This window comes from Schistocerca gregaria, unplaced genomic scaffold, assembly GCF_023897955.1.
Source record: "Schistocerca gregaria isolate iqSchGreg1 unplaced genomic scaffold, iqSchGreg1.2 ptg001646l, whole genome shotgun sequence".
Classification (NCBI taxonomy): Eukaryota; Metazoa; Arthropoda; class Insecta; order Orthoptera; family Acrididae; genus Schistocerca; species Schistocerca gregaria.
The window spans coordinates 62,501-67,500 of record NW_026062914.1 but is presented as its reverse complement, the minus strand read 5'-3'; the positions used below and the strand labels follow the sequence as shown (position 1 = coordinate 67,500).

At 55.3% G+C, this 5,000-nt stretch overlaps 3 non-coding genes across 3 annotated transcripts in view; all 3 read left to right on the top strand.

The window, feature by feature from the left end:
* The first annotated feature begins 2,195 nt into the window (after window positions 1–2,195).
* LOC126333851 (small subunit ribosomal RNA) lies at window positions 2,196–4,088 on the top strand. The gene has a single exon (XR_007564403.1). It is a non-coding gene; the product is annotated as a small subunit ribosomal RNA (ribosomal RNA).
* Window positions 4,089–4,456: 368 nt separating this feature from the next.
* Window positions 4,457–4,611, top strand: LOC126333821 (5.8S ribosomal RNA). The gene has a single exon (XR_007564375.1). It is a non-coding gene; the product is annotated as a 5.8S ribosomal RNA (ribosomal RNA).
* A 188-nt stretch (window positions 4,612–4,799) lies between these two features.
* LOC126333871 (large subunit ribosomal RNA) overlaps window positions 4,800–5,000 on the top strand; it is a 4,222-nt gene continuing 4,021 nt past the window's right edge. The window contains exon 1 of the ribosomal RNA XR_007564423.1: window positions 4,800–5,000. This exon is cut by the window's right edge and continues 4,021 nt beyond it. This is a non-coding gene — a ribosomal RNA (large subunit ribosomal RNA).

Here is a 5,000-nt window from a genome sequence, read left to right as displayed (position 1 = left end):
CTAACTCAATTTGTCCCTTAACCTAACTCAATTTGTCCCTTAACCTAACTCAATTTGTCCCTTAACCTAACTCAATTTGTCCCTTAACCTAACTCAATTTGTCCCTTAACCTAACTCAATTTGTCCCTTAACCTAACCCACGTTGTCCCTTAACCTAACCCACGTTGTCCCTTAACCTAACCCACGTTGTCCCTTAACCTAACCCACGTTGTCCCTTAACCTAACCCACGTTGTCCCTTAACCTAACCCACGTTGTCCCTTAACCTAACCCACGTTGTCCCTTAACCTAACCCACGTTGTCCCTTAACCTAACCCACGTTGTCCCTTAACCTAACCCACGTTGTCCCTTAACCTAACCCACGTTGTCCCTTAACCTAACCCACGTTGTCCCTTTGCCTAACATAGTTCACTGCTCGGAATCTCTGGTGTCGTTGTTATCCTCATGTAGATGTCTTGCGAGTGTTGCTTACTTTCCACATATTCCCGCTATCCACTGTCAATTGTACTGCAATAGGACTATATCGCCCCCCCCCCCCCTCTGCCCCTCTCTTTGTGTCTCCGTCCTCTCAAGCTGGTCGGTCTGGCGTTTGAGTGTTAAATGAGCCTCGCAGCTGTTCAGTTGCGTTCAGATGTCGACGCCCTCAGTGTACGTCGTGGTATGGTCTGTGTCCATTGTCCGCTGATGTCGTACGCGTAACCCACACGCTGTACCGATCATCGGTAGTTACGTACAGAGTGAAGTAGTGTGATACGTGTGACCGTACGCTGGCTGTGCCCAACGGTGTCGAATCTCAATTTCCATATGTTGTGCTCGATGCTACTTGTCTCGTCTCCCAATAACAGCTAGGTTGCACTGTGGTACGCCATAGAGGCGTGTGGGAGGAACGTACGAACGCATTGTATGTCACCCTGGGTCGCTGGGGGTGGTGGTGCGGTGAGTCAGGTCAGGTCAGCGTGAGCCGTGTGATGTAGTGACGCGTGTATTCCGACTTTGTCGTATTGCCTCACACAAAGTGCTACCCTGGTGGACCGCGTTCCATATCTGGGACATGCCGCAGATGCCGGTTGACAGTGGATCGCGGAAGGGACATCGCATATGTGCGCGGGCCACCTTCCACGTGTTCTCTTCTGCACATGTCGCAGTGTGTATGTGGTCTGATGTAGCGTGTCGTGACACATGACATCCTGGCATGCAAGAATTGTTGAATTCGCAAATGTAGGTGGACATCTACGTTTACTGCCCAAGATACGCAAATGAACTGGAAATCCGTTGTTGAGCGGTTGTTCACGCTGGAGGTGAATCTGTGATGGCGACGATCGGTACAGCTATTAACCGGTTGTTTCAGCGGTACCCGCCACATCCACACACGTGACTAGGCCCATGTGGGTATGAAGCGATACGCGGCGGTGGCTTGGTGGGACTGTTCCCGGCCGGTGAAGGGGGGCCGCCCGGCGTGTTGGCCGCGCGCTGCGTGGGCGCACGCGCAACAGGCGGCTGGTGGGGGGCGCCGAGTGGCAGGAGCGCCAGCCGACGGGCTCGGCAGGCGGCGCAGCTACGCTGCGGCGCACCCTGCACGCGGCGCCTGGCGGCCAAAGTTGGTTCAGCCGAGCCCGGTGCGAAGCGCAGTGGACATCTGCAGTGTGCTGGTCTGATTGAGGACTGTGTGCGTTGAGGATGCGCCGCCGCCTGGCACTCGGCGCCGCGACGCCGTCTGCTGCTCGGTCGCCCCAGCGGTTCTCGCAGGTGGTTTGTATCGCAGTTGTGCGGACGTGTTGGCGCGTGCGCTGTGCTGGGAGAGTTCGCTTCTGCACCCAAGTGGGGCTTTGCCCTTGTGTGGCGCTGGCGTTGGAGCTGCCGGTCACCATAGGTGGCGCGTGTTGTCTCCCGCCGGCAATGCCACGACAGCACGCTCCCGGGCCTCTGTCGGCAGCGGCAAGCTCAGTTGGGAGCAAGGGTGTTCGCACTAAAACCGTCTACTCGCCTAACTCCGGGCGATTGCGCCTCTCTCGAAACCGACCAAGTACCTAGGACGGCGCTGCGCGCCGCCGGGACCTGAGAGGGTTTCGAGGTGTATCGTGCAGGGGAGCTCGGCCTCCTCCTGTTTGCAGAATAATTGAGCGGACGCTTGCGTGTTCGCGCGGGCCCCCGGGACACACTCCCGGGCGGCCGGCTGCTCAGCTCTAGTTGACGCAGCTCCCTGGTTGATCCTGCCAGTAGTCATATGCTTGTCTCAAAGATTAAGCCATGCATGTCTCAGTACAAGCCGCATTAAGGTGAAACCGCGAATGGCTCATTAAATCAGTTATGGTTCCTTAGATCGTACCCACGTTACTTGGATAACTGTGGTAATTCTAGAGCTAATACATGCAAACAGAGTCCCGACCAGAGATGGAAGGGACGCTTTTATTAGATCAAAACCAATCGGATTGGCTTGTCTGGTCCGTTTGCCTTGGTGACTCTGAATAACTTTGGGCTGATCGCACGGTCCTCGTACCGGCGACGCATCTTTCAAATGTCTGCCTTATCAACTGTCGATGGTAGGTTCTGCGCCTACCATGGTTGTAACGGGTAACGGGGAATCAGGGTTCGATTCCGGAGAGGGAGCCTGAGAAACGGCTACCACATCCAAGGAAGGCAGCAGGCGCGCAAATTACCCACTCCCGGCACGGGGAGGTAGTGACGAAAAATAACGATACGGGACTCATCCGAGGCCCCGTAATCGGAATGAGTACACTTTAAATCCTTTAACGAGTATCTATTGGAGGGCAAGTCTGGTGCCAGCAGCCGCGGTAATTCCAGCTCCAATAGCGTATATTAAAGTTGTTGCGGTTAAAAAGCTCGTAGTTGGATTTGTGTCCCACGCTGTTGGTTCACCGCCCGTCGGTGTTTAACTGGCATGTATCGTGGGACGTCCTGCCGGTGGGGCGAGCCGAAGGGGTGCTTTCGCGTCCCGAGGCGGACCCCGTTTAAATCCTACCAGGGTGCTCTTTGTTGAGTGTCTCGGTGGGCCGGCACGTTTACTTTGAACAAATTAGAGTGCTTAAAGCAGGCAAGCCCGCCTGAATACTGTGTGCATGGAATAATGGAATAGGACCTCGGTTCTATTTTGTTGGTTTTCGGAACCCGAGGTAATGATTAATAGGGACAGGCGGGGGCATTCGTATTGCGACGTTAGAGGTGAAATTCTTGGATCGTCGCAAGACGAACAGAAGCGAAAGCATTTGCCAAGTATGTTTTCATTAATCAAGAACGAAAGTTAGAGGTTCGAAGGCGATCAGATACCGCCCTAGTTCTAACCATAAACGATGCCAGCCAGCGATCCGCCGCAGTTCCTCCGATGACTCGGCGGGCAGCCTCCGGGAAACCAAAGCTTTTGGGTTCCGGGGGAAGTATGGTTGCAAAGCTGAAACTTAAAGGAATTGACGGAAGGGCACCACCAGGAGTGGAGCCTGCGGCTTAATTTGACTCAACACGGGAAACCTCACCAGGCCCGGACACCGGAAGGATTGACAGATTGATAGCTCTTTCTTGATTCGGTGGGTGGTGGTGCATGGCCGTTCTTAGTTGGTGGAGCGATTTGTCTGGTTAATTCCGATAACGAACGAGACTCTAGCCTGCTAACTAGTCGCGTGACATCCTTCGTGCTGTCAGCGATTACTTTTCTTCTTAGAGGGACAGGCGGCTTCTAGCCGCACGAGATTGAGCAATAACAGGTCTGTGATGCCTTTAGATGTTCTGGGCCGCACGCGCGCTACACTGAAGGAATCAGCGTGTCTTCCTAGGCCGAAAGGTCGGGGTAACCCGCTGAACCTCCTTCGTGCTAGGGATTGGGGCTTGCAATTGTTCCCCATGAACGAGGAATTCCCAGTAAGCGCGAGTCATAAGCTCGCGTTGATTACGTCCCTGCCCTTTGTACACACCGCCCGTCGCTACTACCGATTGAATGATTTAGTGAGGTCTTCGGACTGGTACGCGGCATCGACTCTGTCGTTGCCGATGCTACCGGAAAGATGACCAAACTTGATCATTTAGAGGAAGTAAAAGTCGTAACAAGGTTTCCGTAGGTGAACCTGCGGAAGGATCATTACCGACTAGACTGCATGTCTTTCGATGTGCGTGTCGTGTCGTGTCGCGCAACACGCTACCTGTACGGCAGTGGCCGTGCGCCGCGTGCGGAACCACGCGTGCCTCTCAAAACTAGCGGAAGTGTTGTTGTTGTGTGGTACGAGCGCTGAAGCTCTGGAGCGGCTGGCCTGCGGTACCTGGCGCCTGGCGCCGGTTTTGAATGACGTTCGCCCGAGTGCCTGTCCGCTCCGGTGTGGAGCCGTACGACGCCCATCGGCTGTGAGGCCGTTGGACACAAAAAAAAATAGTGGAACAGGGGCCGTCAGACGCCTCAGTCCCGCAAATGCTACTGTCTTGAAAGAGACAGTGGGAGACTGAAAAGGAAAAGATCACCCAGGACGGTGGATCACTCGGCTCGTGGGTCGATGAAGAACGCAGCAAATTGCGCGTCGACATGTGAACTGCAGGACACATGAACATCGACGTTTCGAACGCACATTGCGGTCCATGGATTCCGTTCCCGGGCCACGTCTGGCTGAGGGTCGGCTACGTATACTGAAGCGCGCGGCGTTTGTCCCGCTTCGGAGACGTGGGAGTGTCGTGGTCGCCTGTGTGGCCGGCCGCGTCTCCTTAAACGTGCGATGCGCGCCCGTCGCCTGGCGGTTCGCATACCGGTACTTTCTCGGTAGCGTGCACAGCCGGCTGGCGGTGTGGCGTGCGACACCTCGTACAACGACCTCAGAGCAGGCGAGACTACCCGCTGAATTTAAGCATATTACTAAGCGGAGGAAAAGAAACTAACAAGGATTCCCCCAGTAGCGGCGAGCGAACAGGGAAGAGTCCAGCACCGAACCCCGCAGGCTGCCGCCTGTCGTGGCATGTGGTGTTTGGGAGGGTCCACTACCCCGACGCCTCGCGCCGAGCCCAAGTCCAA